The sequence below is a fragment of the Staurois parvus genome, unplaced genomic scaffold (genome assembly GCF_062004578.1).
Source record: "Staurois parvus isolate SC_StPar_1 unplaced genomic scaffold, SC_StPar_1.0 ptg000564l, whole genome shotgun sequence".
Lineage (NCBI taxonomy): Eukaryota > Metazoa > Chordata > Amphibia > Anura > Ranidae > Staurois > Staurois parvus.
Genome location: NW_028318360.1, coordinates 5865202 through 5885018, shown reverse-complemented (window position 1 = coordinate 5885018; position 19817 = coordinate 5865202). Strand labels below are relative to the sequence as shown.

Here is a 19817-nt window from a genome sequence, read left to right as displayed (position 1 = left end):
GGTCAAGTAGAGTTTTACAAAACAAAACAGTTTTGATTCTTCATTTATTGATCATGTTGCCTACTTGGTCTACACTATGATCAATTCAAACTTACTAATTAATCTAAAAGGACCTTGGGCAGGCCTTCTTCACACACTCATCACCAACACATCACCTCCCAGCTCAAGCTTCATAATGTTAATATTCCCATCGCACATGTTCTTGGATCAGACTCAGAAGTAGAGGGTGCTGAACATACAGCCAGAAACTGGAACCATCACAGATCCACGTTCCTATTTGCCAGCACACTACAGATCATCAAAATTGTCTGAAAAAACTTTTTTTTTAAGAATGATCACATCACAAAGAGAAAGGTGAAATGTTTCAGAACCACAAAGTTCATGTGATGAAGGGGTCCTGCGTAGCTTCAAAACTTTGCACCTTTCTCTTTGTGATGTGATCATTCCTCAATAAAATACTTTTCGGATGATTTTGATGATCCGTGGTGTACTGGCAAATACAGAATTGCTGGCATAGCTCAAGCTTTATGATACTCATTTTTATTGCCGGCAAGAATTTTTATTGCCAGCATGCTCAGGCTTGGGTATATGGCACATTTATCAATGAAAAATTAACCTCAATACTGGAAGACATCCACAAGTTTCTCCCAGTCTGGCAGCCATGACTTAATTATTCTCCCCCTCACAACAGATCTCAAGCCTCCTTCAACTTTTAGATTTATAGGCAAGCTCGGCACCTGAATTGAACTTTTACCTATCATAACTATCCTAGCAGCCTGTAAAGAACTATTACCTCCCTTTTCCTTTACTATTTTTTTCCCCACTAACCCTTCTTTCTCTCCTACCCCTTCTTATCTTCATTTTCTTTCCTTCTTTACAAACCTTCTCCTCTTAATCTTTATCTGTTCCTTCTAATTCTAGTTTCCTTTCTTTTTTCTCTTTTTCTTGGTTTACCTTGTCTTCCTTTATTAAGTCTTGAGGGCATAGCCCTCCTGCTCAAAGTCATGCAGTTAGAGCCTTCCATTCTCCTTCTTATACTGTTTACGATTAGTTCATTGGCTATTATCATATGCCATGTATCACTGGAATATACCATATGCCATGTATCTTTTGTGCTCGCAAGTATGCCTGTAAAATAACTAAGGAATTGATACCTTGTTCTGTTAATGTTTTACGATATAATGATTGATTATTGTACATTTTTTGTGCATGTTACTCAATCTGTCATTTTGACCCTGCAGGCACTCTGATTCAAGACACTGTGATTACAGCTGTAATGTTGAACCCATACTGTATATTTTTACTTGAATTTCAATCAAAAACTTTAGTAACAGAAAAATCTGACAAAAAACCCCCAGTATCATTCATCATTTATTGCAAGGCAAATATTTGTTGAGCTAATTCCTTGAAAAACATAAGCACTGTTTCATTGTTGGGAGACCTCCAACCATTCCCATGCTAGGAGATCCCCAGTGGTGTGCACTCATATGACTTTATAAAAAGTTCTTAGCTACGGTTTGATTTACTAAAACTGCAGAGTGCAAAATCTGGTGCAGCTGTGCATGGTAGCCAATCAGCTTTTAACCTCCGTGGCAGTATTCCCGAGATTAGCTTGGGGTAAAGTTTCAGTACCAAAAGCGGTAACCACGAGCTACACTCGGGAATACACTGCGGCGCTGCTCCGGGATCCCTCGGTCACTTACCTTGTCCTGCGCTCCCGCGATGTCCCTCCTGCAGTGTCCCCTGTAATGTCCTCCAGCGGATGCCGGCATCTGTCATCTGGGTTCCGTCCCCTGCGAGCGTCGGGACGTACGGGGGACGGAACGGCGGGAAATTTGAAAATGACAAAAAGTGACATTCACTAAAATCACTAAAATTACATAGTAAAACATTACTGTATGAAACTATTTCACATAAATTTTGTTCCGAGTGCTTTGTCCTGTGCCCTGCCTGCATTTTTACTGTTCTTTCTGCCTGGAAACTGAGAAACGTCCATGGCATCCAAAAAGCGTCCTTTTACATCAAAAGCGGTTTTAGATCAGCTAGAGAACAGCGATAGTAAATTAGAACCACTTGCAGAATTGAGTGATAATGATTTGTGGGGGAAATTCATCATCAGACACTGAAAACAATTCTACGACTTTGCTCAGTGATGTGCGAACTTGGCGCTGTATTTCAAATTTCAGTGTTTTCGGTTTGATTATATTATTGAATTAAATGTATTATTATTATATTATTATTTTTTATGATTATATATTAAATTATAATTTATGATTTTGTGTTTCAAATTTTAACATACCCGGGATGTTTACTAGACTCTTGTTCGGACAGATTTCAGTGAGTTATTCCTAAAAATTACAGGCCTACAATAAAAAAAATACATATTTCCATGCAAAAAAATGTACCACTTTGAGCACAGAAATATGGACATAATCAGATTGCTAGGGAGGTTAACTTCATCTTGTTCAATTAAGCTTTGACAAAAAAACTGGAAGCTGATTGGTTTCTATGCAGAGCTGCGCCAGATTTTTCAGTTACCAGTTTTAGTAAATCAACCCTTTAACCTAGGTTCACACCTATGCGGCTGTGCGGGACACGTTTTACTGGGCACAAGAGCCCATTCATCTGAATGGACTCCCGTGCCAGTGACACACAGGGAATAAGTCCCTGCACTAATTTGGAAAACGTTTCCCAGTGCCGGCAGCGTGCCATTAGAACCAATGGCACCCGCCCGTAAGTCTGCAATTTTCTGTGCGGGTCGGGTGGCTGCACGGATTTTTGTGCAGGTCCGCAGTGGCACCACCCGCATAGATGTGAACCGGGGGTTAGAGTTCAATTACAACTAGTTAAAAGTAGTTTTTTACTCTCATGATTTCAGAAGAGAGAATCTCGATTGGTAATTTTGGGTTACTACACTTAAGAATTAAGAACAAATATTAAGCCCATTGGTATTTACTATTAAATATCTATATACAAATATAGGTAACTGAGGCCTCAGGTTTAGATAAGACAAGGCAATATTGCAGGGTACAATTTTATTGTGCTTTGAGGATTTCTCTAACTTTAGAGCTAAAGACCAAACTAATACTTCTCAGCATCTTTAGGTGGGTATCTTTTCAATTTTTAGTGAATCACCCTCTGTATATAGCTGTGCCACATCAAATACTTTTGGACACACAAACTCTCAGTAGGCTATATCATTTGGAAGTTTTTTTCAATCAAATGTGTCAGCTGTGAAATAATAATGACTAACGAAAGGGACATTTGAAATCTGATGCCATAACACTGGTGCTAAGCTTGGACTGCAGGGGGCAAATGGCACGCCAGGCTTCGAAGCCAGCAAACATTTAAGTATTTATCTTATATCATCTAGGACTAAGTCAATTGTTTAATTAAGTGATAATAGGAAAAATTCTTAAACTCTCACATTCTAGCTGCCCTTGAGGACCCAGAAATGTGCTCTGAGCAAGGAAGGAGCATACACAAGGTGTAAAGGTTAAAGTAACAGAAAGGGAGAAAATGTGTTTTTGTCCTTTGTCACTTTAACCCCACTATATATTTTTTGAGATTCAGGTTTCAGTTGAACATTTAGTGAGTCGTGCTTCAAAATCTGAGACAGAATGAAAGGGCTTCACAAAGTTTGACTTTGACTATAGCTGACTGTACAAAAAAATAAGGTGAAGGTGTGAAGTCATATTATATTAATGTAAAGCACAAACAAGCTCATATGTGTAAATTGTAGGCTATCGTCATTCCTTCTATAGCACTGAAGTCCAAAGCCACTCCTAGAGAACTGGATGTCAAGAAACCTTCTGGGTGCCAATGAAGGTCTTGACATGCCCAAGAGCAAATAAACACATGCCGGTATGCTGTGGGTATTAGTATCTATGCACACTGCAGACACTCCAGGCACCTCTTATCTGATAGAGGCTAAAGACTAAAACAGCCTTTCTCAATCTTTTCAAACGGAGGAACCCTTGAAATACCTTTCCAGTTTCAGGGAACCCCTGCTAAATGTTACTATAGCTACAACTCATGATGTGATGGGGTCGGGGCAGACTGACCATTCGACCACTCAGGCACTGCCCGAGGGCCCGGGGTCAGTAGGGGGCCCGATGAAATGCCCCTGGTACCTTATTATAGGATTTTTTGAGTGTGGGCAAAGACACAGGGGCCCCATGATCCCCTATTGCCTGGAGGCCTCATGAGTTGTCAGTCCACCCCTGGATGGGGTTGATTTTCCAAAGGCAAATAGACTGTGCACTTTGCAAAGTGCAGTTGCACTCTGCCAATGCAGTTGCTCCAGAGCTTAGTAAATTAAATAAAGCTTCACTTTGCAAAGAATACCTAATCAGGTTCAAGGAAAATAAAAAAAAATGCATTTTTGCTTGCACAGGATTGGATTATAGAAGCCAGCAGACCTTTTGCTCATTTACTAAGCTCTGGAGCAAGTGCTCTTGCAGAGTGCAACTGTAGTTTGCAAAGTGCGCAGACTATTTGCCTTTAGTAAATCAACCTCATTATTGATGAATAAGCATGTTTTACTTACCTGCTCTGTGCAATGGTTTTGCACAGAGCAGTCCAGATCCTCCTCTTTTGGGGTCCCTCGCTGGCTCTCCAGGCCCCTCCTGTTCAGCGAGTGCCCCCATGGAAAGCTACTGATATGGGGACATCCGTGGGGGCTTGCTCCAGAGCCACCCTATCTGCTTCTATAGACACAGACCAGGCCTCCCCCCTATCCCTCATCACAGCATTTGATATCAATATGCCCAACAAGAAGGGAGAGAGCAGCAAGAGCCACTGCTCTCGTGCAAATCGCTGGATCAGATCGGGCTCGGGTAAAAAAAAGCAAGGGGGGGGGGGCTGGTGCAGATTAATGCATAGAATAGGTAAAAAATACTAGAACCACTTTGATTGATCTAGAGCCTTAGAACCACTTTGATTGAACAAGCTGAATGTAGAAGCTGATTGGCAGTGGCGGACTGACCATTTGGAAACTCGGGCACTGCCCGAGGGCCCTGGGTCAGTACGAGGCCCCATGAGATGCCCCAGGTACCTTTTTCATAGGCTTTTTTGAGTTTGGGCAAGGACACAGGGGCCCCATGATCCCCTATTGCCCGGGGGCCCCATGAGTTGTCAGTCCACCCCTGCTGATTGGTTACTATGCTCAGCTGCACCAGATTCTGAGTGCTCCAGTTTTAGTAATATCCTCCATACTGTACTATGCAATTGTACTGTTCCATGCATCTCAAGACATGACCTTGTTTTACCTAATAAAGTCTTCTGTGGTTAAAAAATTACTGAAGCCTTTGGATCAGCATAGCAACCAATCATTATTTTCATAAGTGTAGTATAGCAAATTTATTAGTTACAAATTTCCTTAGTATAGATATTTTATTTTAAAGTTATCTACCAAAAGTGATAATATGTCTATGGATGAAAACCAGATTTTTGTATCTTTCAGGGACTCTGGGGCTAAATCTCCCAGATGGAGCTCACAGCTCAGCCTCACCACTCTAGGAAGGCTTACTGCTCTTTATATATAAATGATTCAGACATTTATCCTCTGGATTCCAATGTCTCGCAGGGCCTTTGTAGCTAGTTCTGTTAGTTGAAGATCTAAGATCTGCCTTATGTTTTTGTGAATGCTTACCTAAATGAATATAGTAGGGTGAATGCTGGTGCTGCCGCTGCAGTCTACATAACGTCAAAATTTGGAGAGATTAAGATGCCTTTGTTTAGATTGTGACAGGTAGTACCAAATCTTACTACCTAAGTCTAGGGAAGATGCAAGGTGCTGGTAGGTGTGAAATAAAAAAATATGACCTGATATGTGTAGCAATATTTAATTTTCTTTATGACTTATTTCCAACATCAATAATCACTTAGTCTTAACACTCTTAATCTGGCAATACACAAGTAGAATTTTGCTAAAAATTGTTCATTTTAAGAACGTTCCAGTGATTTTTGTAATTGTTAGTGGGGCCAAATCATCATTCAGTTTGGACTGCAGTGACGAGTAAATTCAAAGAAAGATGAAAAATTTTCTCGAACAAACAAACTTCTAACACAGTTTGTGGTTTTCATTCAGGGAAGTTCATTCAATCCAAAATTAACAAGCAAATGAAAATTTTAAATCTTTTGAATTATGTTCACTGTTTGAAAATCTTTCTAATGTACAGCCAGCATTACCCCAGAGTTCTACAAAGAAGTTTTTGAAATGTTAAAGTGGCCCTGGATATAATAGCAGTTAAACTGGCCATACATGGATCAAAATTCAGCGGGTTCAGCAGGGACTGGCTGAATTTTGATCCATTTATTGGCACCCTGGTTGTACACAAGTCAGTCAGTCGATCGACTTGTGCAGTGGTGTATTTAGGTTTTGTTCTGCCGTAGGCAACACAAATATTGGACGCCCCCCCCCCCTCCTCGATGGAGAGAGCCTGACACCGACCACCCCTCCATGGAGAGAGCCTGACAGTGACCAACAACACTCCTGCCCCATCCCCCACCAAAGAGAGCCTTCCACTAACACCACCACCCCCGGCGACAGAGAGAAAGACACTCACCTTCACAGATCTGGCCATCCCCAGGAACGCCAGTTGATCTCTGCCCCCCTAAAAAATGCTGCCCTAGGCAAATGCCTTGTTTGCCTTGTGGTAAATACACCCCTGGACTTGTGTACAACCAGCCTGTTGGTTTTTTCCCAAACAATTAGTGCAAGGAAAGAAAATTGCATAATCTATGGTCTGTTTTACACATAGAAAACAATAAATGCTTTTTATAAGTTTATCTGGCAACATTGATTTTTAGACTTGACTGCCATTGATCACACTTTTGTTCCTAAGGGTGCTGTTCCACAATAGAGGGACACAGCTTTGTATGGTCTCTACATCAACCAATACGCTGTGGGGAGTCTTCATGGTTCATCCTGCTCCACCAGACAGTGAAATGTTGAGCACTGCTCAGGGACAGAGGAAACTATGTGGCTCATTCTTTCAATCATCTCAGCTAAATTTTGTTTCTAAACAGATTGACCTAACCATGAACACACTGATGATTTGGACGATGAGGTTGTTTCAGCGTAAACTTTTCAAAATAGCCAAAATGTTTCTTTTTAGTTTGGGTAGAGTAAGGAAAGGTTAAAGGATGCATTTTGATGCCTGTAGGGTTTAGGGAGATTTTTTTCCCTTCCTGTCCTTGGGCACAACAAGAAGTTAGAAGGGTATTCCCCTCTCAGACAGTTGACACAGAAATAGGTGTCCCCATAGTAACAGTGGTCACCAGGACTAGAAGGAAATCATCTACCTAGTAGAGATACAGACAGCAATTTAAACTTGTCAAGGGTTCTAACCAATTCCTACTCTATCCAAAACCGTAAAGTTAGAAAACTTTGCCAGGAAGCTGAACTTATAGTCAAATGTTTGAATGGTTTCACTTGGATTTTGTTTCATATATGCTTTTGTGTAGTACTTAAAGGAATTTTAACATGGTTGTACACAGTCTGGGCCTGACTTGTCCATTTTACTAAAGTAAAAGGCAAACATTTTACTGCATGAAAAAGTATTTTTAAATAGGATCCCCAAGAAATACCTAAGAAAAGGACGACAGGAGGTAAGTGCAATGTCCCCCTGCATACTCTTTGTCCTACACATACTGTATGTGCTTTGGCTAAATAATTAACATAATGAGAGAGACAAAGTCCACTGGGCTGATGGAGATCACCAAGAGTATGACTCTACATAACATTGAAAAGCATGGAGCTGTGGCACATGATGAACACCTGGCAGAAGAAAGGCTGTGCTGCTCTGGGTAAGGCCATGCTGGAATGAGAACAGAGATACGTTTTCGATCAGGTGGGTTGCACTCTGGGGGAAGTGGACATGTCTTAACAGAAAATTTGTACCTAGAGTACAGTTTTCTTTTTAACCACATAATTAAGAGGTAACCATCTGGTAGATGCCACCATAAGGATGCATCACCCAATATACTGTACAATGTCTCCAAAAATGCATGAATTGTATGCATATTTCTTCATCCTGTCCATGAATATTGTGTTGTGGCCCAATTAATTAATATAGGGTGAGAGACATAGGGGTTGATTTACTAAAACTGGTGAGTGCAAAATCTGGTGCATACCTGCATAGAAACCAATCAGCTTCCATTTTTTTTTGTCAAAGCTTAATTGAACAAGCTGAAGTTAGAAGCTGATTTTCTACCATGCACAGCTGCACTAGATTTTGCACTCTCCGGTTTTGGTAAATCTATCCCATAGTCTATGACTCCACATAGAATAAAACTGGGCTGTGGCTAAGGAAGACCGTGAAGCTCCGGGCAAGGCCACACTGGAACCGGGCATATATATAAGTGTTGAACTAGGTGGGTTGAACTCAGGGGGATGGGGATATGCCTTAAGAGACAACTTGTACTAAGAGCACAGTTGTCTTTTAAACCAAAAAAAAGTAAGTATCTTTTAGGTTCCACCCAAAGGAGGCCTCCCCAGCTCTCAATATACTGTACAATGCCCACCCCATGGTATGCATTATTTTGATTTTTATAACAAGTCCATGTATAGCAACTGGGCCAAAGCATGTGTTAATTAGGCAAGCATTATATTACCATTATATATGAAAAGAATGAAAACCTGAGGTTTGAGCCGGCCATAGACAGTTCGAATCTCGGCTGGTTTAGCAGACACTGGCCGAGATTCAAACCATGTATGGGCAGGCTTAATGTACCTAGCCTGTCGGGAGAACACTGACTGTATTGATGGGAAAATCAAGCAATTTTCTTTCCTGTAGTTGCAGGACAGAAATTTTCTCCGTCTGTCTCCGTCTTTATTCTGCTCAATTAATAAAACCTTGATCCTCCTCTGCCCTTGCAGTCTTTGGCTTGATAAATCTCCTCCAGTTAGAACAATACCAAGGACATTATGAGATCCAAATAATTGGTTACCACATCACTCTTAAGCATTCCATTGCAGTGCAGTGCACACGTAAGCATTCCATTATGGCAGATGTTAATATGCATTGCATTAAGGCAGCCCTTTTTTTATTATAAATGGGCTGCCAACACAACCCAATGGATGAAAAAACATACATGCTTTTTAAAGTGCAGCACACAGCAAAACACATTGTATGCATTGTGGTGCACTGAAGTGCATTGGGCTCTACTGTACCATGCGTTGTGGTGCCATTCACAATAAATGGCAACACATCACAAATTGAATAGGTATGTTGCCATATAAGTGTGCGTTGCCACAGAGCCCAAGTGTGAATGAGCCCTCAATCTCTGAATGTGTTTCCAGTTGTTTCTTATTGATATATCAGTGATAGGCCAGTGGTGTTCTACAGTAAATAGATGCAAGCCAAGTTCCTACTTCGCCTGTATCTTGCCCTAGCCTTGCCAGTAAAGTCCATTCAATTTACTGAATGCTCGAAAAGGAGTCAAATACAAAGATGCCATTATTCCAATACCTCTGCAATAATATGGCTTTAATCACTACAGAAAAGCTTCTCTTTGATGTGGCGGCACACTACAATCTATAGTGGAATATTTTAATGTTTCCTTTTGGGAATTCTGATAGAAATTAAAGTGCAACGTCCATTTTTTTTTCTACTTCAGATTTCCAACTTCAATAGTTTTAGCGGTCAGGAAAACTGCTGAGCTAATGCATATTTTTGTAGATGACCACGAAGGATATGACTCTGATTAACATTTACCAGAAACAGATGCAAACAAGACATTTAGGTATTAACAGAATTGAAAACATAGTACTAAATGGAGAGTTGAAATAGTGACACAACAGAAGTCGCTTTAATCGTTGATTTTACAACTCGACATAGCATAACAGTGCTACTTGTGTGTATTATCCCTTTAACATCTGATTAACCTTTCATCTGATGTAAGCCTTCTTCAGGCTTATGGTGCAGTGATAAGGAGTCCTAGGAGGACATTTACTGTTCAGAGCACAGTGCTGAACACACTCTGTGGGAACGACCAAATGGCTCATCTCAATATGGTCAGAAGTTTCAAAGTCTAATTCCAGCCATTTTTCATGGATATCCCGAGAGGCACCGGGAGCATCCATTCACTAAAGCAGGAAGGACCTAGTGGTGTGTCACCAGGAAGAGTGCCTGTGCCTCCTGATAACATCCAGGAAAAAGATGGTGGTATGAGAGAGTGTTGGCTACAGAGAAGGGGATCTCAGCAGGACAAGGCTGGAACCACTGGGTGGGTGAATATCCTACCGGAGCAGAACACTGCTACAGGTAGACGTGGGGGGTGGAGGGGGAAAATTAGGTGGGTAGGGTGAAGTTCCCCTTTAAAGTGGAACTCTAGGCAGGAAAAAAGATACAGCTCTGTATATATTTAAACATCATTAAAAATATTGTTATAAATACAAGCAGTGTAAGTACCCGAATTAGGTCTTTGGCAGTGCCAGTACAGCAGGTCTGGGATATGGGAAGAAGTATCAGCATAAGAAACCAATCATTGCATGCGCTGATGAGATGCATGCTGAAAGGAAGAGAAAGCAGACTGATGATGAGCCAATCACTTTGCTGCTTCTCCATTCAGTGTCCAGTCACAAGGTGGAGCTGGTCCAGGACAACCTGTGTTAAATGATGCTGGCCGAAAGGCTGAGGACATCTAGTTGCAGAAAAAACAATGCAAAGGGAATCTCTGGATTGAGGCTGAATATTGCAGCAAAATCTGATCTTGCTGTTTTATCTTTTAACAGGCTATTCATTTTGCCTTTTTATTTTTGGCTGAAGTTTTAGATTTTGTCTTTCCTGCTTGTCCTGTGTGTAAAGTTCATTGGGGAAGTGTCTCTTCATCACCAGTCCCTTTGATGGCCATATAAAAAATTATGGGACCAGTTGTCACAAGAACAGGAAGACAAGAGCAGCCATCTTGGTTTGCTAAAGTACAAAGTGTGTACATTTTTTAAAGGTTCATGTCAACTTGTGTCTTCAAACATACCTTAAAGTGGTTGTAAAGGCTGAAGGTTTTTTCGATACATGAGAGTAAAAGACCTTCAGTGTGCAGTTCCCCCTGCAGCCCCCCCAATACATAAGTGAGCCTGTATATGTACAGCCATCTGTCCCCTACAGCCATTAAAAGTGCAGAATTTCCCCAGGATCTTTCGGCTCTGAAAAGAAGGGGGCAGGGAGCTGAAGTTAGACTCTGTGAGGAGGGCTCTGAGAGCTGATTGGAGGGAAGGGTCACCCCCCCCCCTTTCTGACAGCACACAGGAACTGAGCTGAGGCTGTTAGTCACAGAATGTACCCTCCCCATCCCCATTTTCTCTTGGTGTCAGGAAAACTTGTCAGAAGTGCCTTGTGTTGATAGCAGAAGAATGAGGCAACAGACAGAAATGACACTGGTGCTCTGTATTGAGACAAGTACACACTATAGAAGGATATGCTTTGTTCATATTTCATGTCAGAGCTTTAGAACCACTTTAAAGCTGGCCATACATGGAGCGAATTTCAAGGCATGGTTGGCCCTGTCACCACCCTTTCATCTGACATCCTTCCATCTGAAAATCAAAGGAGCTGGGTAGAAAATTGACATCTGAACAGCAGCTACATCCAGTCAGATGCAGTCACTGTTTGGATATTATGACAGTCACAGTGTTGGCTGTCAAAATACAGTAGCCAGCAGAAAAAGAGTCCTCCAGTATCTTTATCAAGGCTGACCAAGGAAATTGTACAATGTATGGCCAGCTTGAGGACTCACCATGTGTCAGAGATGTTAATATTTACAGTCTTCTATTGCAGAAGCAATGTTTCTTTTTGGGAAGCAACAGAGTCACTTCAAATATTGACAGCCAAACCCCTAGAGCAGACGGGATCTAGCTCTTGAAATCTTCATTCCAATGTTTGCACTAAAAGACACAAATATCCAGCATTTGTGCGTCACTGATCGGAAAGCACACCCATAATTCTCCATGAGGGAATTTGGGTGTGCTCCATTGCTGATCATCACACACAACTGCACAGATCTATGGTGTCATTGGGCTTTACTGGCACATAATATGGCTAATATGTGCAGATAGGATAAGCCACACTGGAATGCTGATAACAAACCCTCTAGGACTGCTGACATCTCCTTCTGAAATTGCCAATTATTTATTTTATTTATTTATGTACTTACATAGCGCCATCAATTTATGCAGTGCTTTACGTATATATATTGTACATTCACATCAGTCCCTAATCCTCAAGGGGTGTACAATCTAAGGTCCCTAACTCACATTCATACATACACATACTAGGGCCAATTTAGACAGGAGCCTATTAACCTACCAACATCTTTGGAGTGTGGGAGGAAGCTGGAGTGCCTGTAGGAAACCCACACAGGCACAGGGAGAACATGCAAGCTCCAGGCAGGAAGTGCCGTGGTTGGGAGTCAAACCAATGACCCTAGTACTGCCAACCAGAAGTGCTAACCACTTAGCCACTGTGCTGCCCCAATTCCCTGGCTGTCCTGCTGCTCCACATGATTCAGTGCTTTCTAAGTCATTGTGGTTGATTTACTAAAGGTAAATGGGCTGTTCATGTATAAGGTAAAGCTGTGTTGTTTTAATCACCCAATCACATACAAGAAAAACTGTTAACCACTGCACCACCTGCCTGGAGTTTGCATGTTCTCCCTGTGCCTGCGTGGGTTTCCTCCGGTAACTCTGGTTTCCTCCCTCACTCAAAAGATAAGCTGGTAGGTTAATTGGATCCTGTGTAAATTGGCCCTAGTTTGTGTATGTATTAATGTAAGTTAGGTACCTTAGATTGTATGCCCCTTGAGGGTTAGGGACTGATGTGAATGTACAATATATATGTAAAGTGCTGCGTAAATTGACGGCACTATATAAGTACCTGAAATAAATAAATAAATACATAAATAAGTTTTTTTTTATTTCGCCCACATCTGATTGGGTATTCAAAGTTAGCACTTCCTCACTATATTTACTAGAGAACCTACCATCTGCTAAGTGAACAGTCTCTGTTCCTTTAGTAAATTAACCCTTCTGACTCTGAATAGGTATCCAAATTTAGGATACATTCACATGGGCATCAAAAAGAATTTACAAACATTTTTTATTTACGGATCTGAACGTGGCTGCATTGTTTTGCAATGGAGGTGTGTAAGCATGCGCTGCGTCCAGATATGCAACATAAAATCCAAAAATCTGCATCTGAGAACATATACATGTATACCTGATGAAGGTATATAAAAAAAGAACAATTTTAACAATTTTACACATTTAAAAACAGATACGCAGGAACTTTTGCTCTAGAAAAAAAGTGCGTAATAAGTTCATCAAAATTTTTACGTTCATGTGAACAAAGCCCTTAGAAATGGCAGTTTGCTGCTGATATACACAGTACTTGTTTGAGCTTTATCAGCCCATCCATATGTTCTATGACCTCAATGTACATGGCCTAGCAGGGTCCAGGCTGGGACTTGCAGCTTGCACTCAGTAGGTCACATTGAGCAATGGGGGAATTTTCCCTGATGTCACTGCAGCCCCTCCAGTACCTGATGATGATGTGGTGAGAATAGTCACATGTCCCCCCCTCTAATCTGCCTGCGTGTGAATTGAGCCCTTCATAAGAGTCCCATTAGAGCTCACATGAACACAGGAAACATGGGGACATCTGAGGACATCTAGGTAACACAAGAGGCTTTTGTACCAGCCTAGGAATGGGGGGCACATATGAAGGTAATTGCAGGGCAAAATGGAGGATTTAGTGTGTCAGCTGATAGTTCTCTCAATCACAGAGATGACCAATATAGCCAAAAGAATCTTATGTACTATATTATAAATAACCATATTTGTGATATTCTGCATGGAGTATGTATCCTTCTGTTCATTCCTGGCAGCAAAAACCTCCCCTGTCACCTGCAAGTCTCATCTGATCAGTGAATTATTCCCACAGCTACATCTGATTATCTACACGATCCAGAGTTCCAGACAGTAGTATAGTAGATGTGATTTTTATTTACAATTTCCCTTGTATCTACTTATTGTCCTGTGTGTGCCCTGTGTAAAATATACTACTACACACACACGTATATATTTATATATATATATATATATATATATATATATATATATATACATTCTATAAATGTGATCCTAGTTTTACATTTATAATCCCATTTCTGCATTTTGAAATTATGGTACACTACTATATATATATATATATATATATATATATATATATATATATATAACCCTACTTCTACAGTGTATATGTGTGATATTACTTCTACATTTTGTATATGACATCTATTGCTATATTGTATGTGTGTGATTGTTCTTCCACATTTTATTTGATCTTACTGCTACTGCTACAAATTATATATGATACTACGTTTACATTGTGTATATGAGATCTAGTGCTATATTGTATATATTTGATTGTTCTTCCACATTTTATTTGATCTTACTGTTACAACTTATATATGAGTATTATCGTTACTTTATGTGTATATATATATATATATATATATATATATATATATATATATATATATATTTATTTATATATATATATATATATATATATATATATATTTATATAAATATATATATATATATGGATAGATAGATAGATAGATAGATAGATAGATAGATAGATAGATAGATAGATATAAAATCGTTCTTCTACACTGCATACATTTGCACCCACTGCTACATTTGATATATGAGGTCTATTGCTATATTGTATATATATGTGGTCGTTTTTCCACATTTTATATGATCTTACTTCTACATTTTATATAAGAGATCTATTGCTATATTGTATGCATGTGGTCGTTTTTCTAGATTTTATGTAATATTGCTGCTAAAATTGATACATGAGCTCTATTGCTACTTTGTGTATATATATATATATATATATATATATATATATATATATATATTATTATTATTATTATTATTATAATACAGTATTTATATAGCGCCAAAGGGTATGCTCAGCGCTGTACAGTAGCAAGGGGGAATATATATAATCGTTTTTCTACACTTTATACATGTGTACCTACTGCTACATTTTATATTTGAGATCTATTGCTACATTGTACACGTGTTCATTCTCCTGCATTTTATATAGTGGTTCTACTGCTTCATTTTAAATAAGAGATTTTTTTTCAACATTTTATATCTGATTTTATTGTTACATGTTATATATGTGATCCTACATCTATACTGTATTTATATGATCCTATTGCTACGCTTTACATACTTAGGGCTATTGCTACATTGTATGATCAAGTCATTGCGATTGTTTCTCTTTCCTGTCACTTTGTAAAAGAACTGACATTTCAAGTAAAATGTGTCACTATATTTCGTTTGTGTTATAATTTGCAGCAAATATGTCAGTGTGAGTAGTAATGGTAGAAAACAACAATACCAACCATGAAACAAAGAAGAAAGATTACAATAATATTAACAATACATACCATTTTTAACTTTCCCTTCTGTGTTAAAAATTGTAAATCGCGTTTCACTGCAAGCAGGCAAAAGGAAGACTATTTTCTATTTTTGTGACTATTTAATTTACCATTTTATGATACATTTTGTTTCTCTCTTCTGTATTAGAAGCCTATAAAGAGTTGAACTATTTCCTGTTTTCTGTGGCTATTGATCCTTGTAGTTCTAGTAATAATGACTCCTAGTAGTGAGGATGGGTAGTGATGGCTGTGTGTGTCTTGCAGGTATTGGCAGTGCCCGGCGGTGGATCTCTGCGGTCTGCCCTTATGGAATATACAATCTACACTCCGCCAGACACAGCGACCTGCCGATAACAAGCGATTTACATTTCAACTTTCTGCAATTACAGGAACAGCCTCAATTAGAATCGATATCGCCCCTGATCAATCTAAGCTAAAAGGCTTTTGAGAAGAACAGACAATCCATACAAAGTTTTCTTTCCAATTTATGCTAAACGCTTTAACTCTGTGTGTGAATGTTCTGTCCTTTTATAGGAACTGATTTTAGTTTCTGTTTATTCTATTGTTCTTTTTATTTATCTGTTATGCTTTATATATACATATATATATATATGCTCTATATTCATGTGTATTCAGCATATATATTTCGGCGATTAAAAGTACAATTAAAATATTCGATGATTACTTCACAAAACATAGTTTTATTCTTTGATATTTTATTAGTTTTGATCATGTGTTTGAAAAATCATTTCAAATTAAATAAATTAATCTGCATCGTTATAAATAAGGTCTGTTTATTGCGATTCTGAATAGTGTCGATCGTTCCTTTATTATGTAGTAATTCTTATTGCTGTTTTATTTTTCAATGGTGCTCTAAATAATTCTGTTTTTACCACTATAGTTTTCTTTGTATGTCATGTGCTGTGTAATCCATATTGTGTGCTGTAATATGTAATTTTTAGGAATTGTTGATTGGTCACACGAAGGGTACCATTAGTCACCATAATTCAAGATTTGGATATTTATAGAAGAGAGAGAGAGACTATAGATAGGTAGATATATAAATAGACAGATAAATAGATAGATAGATAGACAGACAGACAGACAGACAGACAGACAGACAGACAGACAGACAGACAGACAGATAGATAGATAGATAGATAGATAGATAGATAGATAGATAGATAGATAGATAGATAGATAGATAGATAGATAGATAGATAGATAGATAGTTCTATTCTTTAATGCTTCTCAAGCAGGATACAAAGTAACAGAAACCGTTTCAAGCATACCATGCTCTTTTTCAAAGCTAACTACAAATGAACAAGACATGTATATCAAGGAACAGATAAGAAATATAAATATATATATATATATATATATATATATATATAATTTAAATAAATACATAAATATCTATCTATCTATCTATCTATCTATCTATCTATCTATCTATAATAACAATCCAGTGATCTTAAAAAAAAAGCACACACACACACACACATATATATATATATATAGAGAGAGAGAGAGAGAGAGAGAGAGAGAGAGAGAGACAGACAGACAGACAGACAGACAGACAGATAGATAATATACGGATGCAACACACTTCTTTTCTTTATTGCTTCTCAAGCAAGATGCAAAGTAACAGAAACACTTTCAAGCATACCATGCTCTTTTTCAAATGAATAACAAATGAACAAGACATGTATATCAAGGAACAATAAGAAATACATCATCAAATGATCTATGAAAAAAAAAAGAAAAAAAAAAAATATATATATACATATATTAAAATAACAGTCAAATGATGTTAAAAAAAACTACACACACACTATATATGTATATAAATACATAGAGAGAGAGAAAAGAGACTATATATATATATATATATAGTTATAGAAAAATGTTAACTGTTTCTGTTACTTTGTATCCTGCTCGAGAAGCAATAAAGAAAAATAAGTGTGTCGCAATCATCTGTAATATATATATATATATATATATATATATATAAAATTATATATATATATATATATATATATATAATTTTATATATATATATATATATATATATATATATATTACAGATGATTGCGACACACTTATTTTTCTTTATTGCTTCTCGAGCAGGATACAAAGTAACAGAAACAGTTAACATTTTTCAAGCTAATTACACGTGAGCAAAATATGTATATCATGGAACAGATATGAAATTGCCTCAACAAATTATCTAAGAAAACGTTTTTTAATGTATATATTTAATAGTGCAAATGTATAAATTGAAATTATATTATTAATATTTTTTATGCTCACTCCACATATAATTAACATAAACAAAAGGAGCATTTAGCAGAACTTTTTTTAAAAGCAACCTTTGATTTTAATTCTTATCTTTTATTAAGAATGGAAAGGTTTAAAACAACATCCCTTTAATTAGGCAAAATGTCCGTATCATAGATACAGCTGTACATACGCATAGTCCCCAATCTATCTGCAGGCTTGTGTAGTCCATTGTCATGATGATGAGATGGGTCAGTGGTGGTAGTAATGGGGTGATATAGAGGGTGTGATCTCCAGCCTTGAACTGCCTCCATTTCCATACTTCAGGGCTCTGCTCTTGTTCTCTATACATTGCTATTGGAGCTGCTGGTTGGAGCGGAGGTAATGTGATTACTGATCTCTGCTTGGGGAGAAAGCAGAGAAATTAACTAAAAGCGACATAAAAAGTGTAGAGTCTTGTTTTAATGTTGGTTTGTGGACTGCCTCTCTGCTCAGAGCTTTGTGTCCCCTTGTCACGCAATGGTCCTGTGGAGGGTCCTCTGAATGTAGGGATGGACTATTTTTCACCCATTTTGACCAACATTTGAGTAGATTAGAATGACTGCAATAGAGAAGAAATCTTAAAGTGTTACTAAACCCACAACAGTAAAATCAGTCTGTATATGCAGTAAAGCATGCTTGTTATACTCACTGTGGACTCAAAGGGGTTAATCCTCTGCATTGTGTTAAAAGGCTGCTTGATCCTTTCTTCTCTGTTCCTCCCCTTTTTCAAGCAACCACCACTTATCTCCAGACTGAACCGTAGACCTGCACATGCTCAGTTTGGTGTATATGCTAGAGAGTTTTTTTTTCTTGGGAGAGTGCATGTGATCAGCACAGGGCCAATCAGCACTGTCCAGACAGAGGTTAGTGATTCTGCATCCTCCCAGAGCAGAATGAAAACTCCTAATACAATCTTTAACCAGTACTTGACTGGAGGCTGAGAGAAGCCACAAGACTGCTCTAACTGCTGATGAGAAAAGCTATTTAGCAGTTTATATTTACTAAAATAATTTCATTTTCATGTTCTGTGTACTGTGGGAAGCCAGATATAGGTGTCCATTTATGAACCAGCGGTAAATGATCGCTGCTCAGTTCTCCAGAATTCTCGGAGAACACAGTTCTCCTGTGAATGCCATTTATGAAGCGGTGTAGATCAGTTCTCCGAACGAAGGGAGAACGGTCTACAAACGCTGGAAAACGGCTGCTTTTACTATAATCATGCGAGATTACAGTAAAAGATCAGTTTACTAAGCAGAGGTAAATTATCGCTGCTTAGTTTTCGGTTCCATGAAATTTATTCTGCGATCTTTTTAGTAAAAAAAAAAGTAACACAAATTAGTTTATAACCAAAAATTAAATTTTTTCAAAAGTTTTTTTTACTTTTTTTATATTATTGTTTATGTTTTTTTTTAACATACCGTCACCCTAGCAGTACAGTGTCACCATAGTGACACTGTACTACTTGTGGGGGGTGATGAAGTTTTTGTTTTCTTTTTTTGCACTGATTGCTTTTACACCCATAAAGGCTGTAAAAGCAATCATTTCTCCTTCTCTCTGGCTGCATTCTTACAGCCACTGAGAAAAACTGTGAGAGCTGTGATTGGTCACAGCTTGTCACATGGTACAAGGCTGTTGTGAATAGCCTTATACCATGTGACCTCTGTGATCATTCACAGATATCACAAGTAGTAAGCAATGATGTCAGGAAGTGACATCTTGCTTACAACTATTCATGTGATCACTGATTGGCCAATCAGTGACAAATCGGGACCCGATACAGCGATCAGTGTTCCGCTGTGTCCTCCGGAAACAGCGAGCACCAGATAGTGGTGCCGTGTGCTCCCGGGGAGTGTGCACAGGCAGTGAATGCGGGGACCGTTTATAAACAGCCACCCACTTCGGCACTGCTCCTGTCCGGCTGTTTATGTACATGGTCCGAACGGGAAGTGGTTAAAGACAGGTAAAAAACCCTTCTGGTTTACATTTTTAATTGGCGTTTTCTGACAGAAAAAAATGCTAAACTTTTCTAA

At 38.5% G+C, this 19817-nt stretch overlaps 1 long non-coding RNA gene across 1 annotated transcript in view; it reads left to right on the top strand.

The window, feature by feature from the left end:
- Positions 1 to 16252, top strand: part of LOC149450719 (uncharacterized) — a 93154-nt gene extending 76902 nt beyond the window's left edge. The window contains exon 2 of the long non-coding RNA XR_016315224.1: positions 15730 to 16252. This is a non-coding gene — a long non-coding RNA (uncharacterized LOC149450719). The remainder of the gene's footprint in view (positions 1 to 15729) is intronic.
- The last annotated feature ends 3565 nt before the right edge of the window (positions 16253 to 19817 follow it).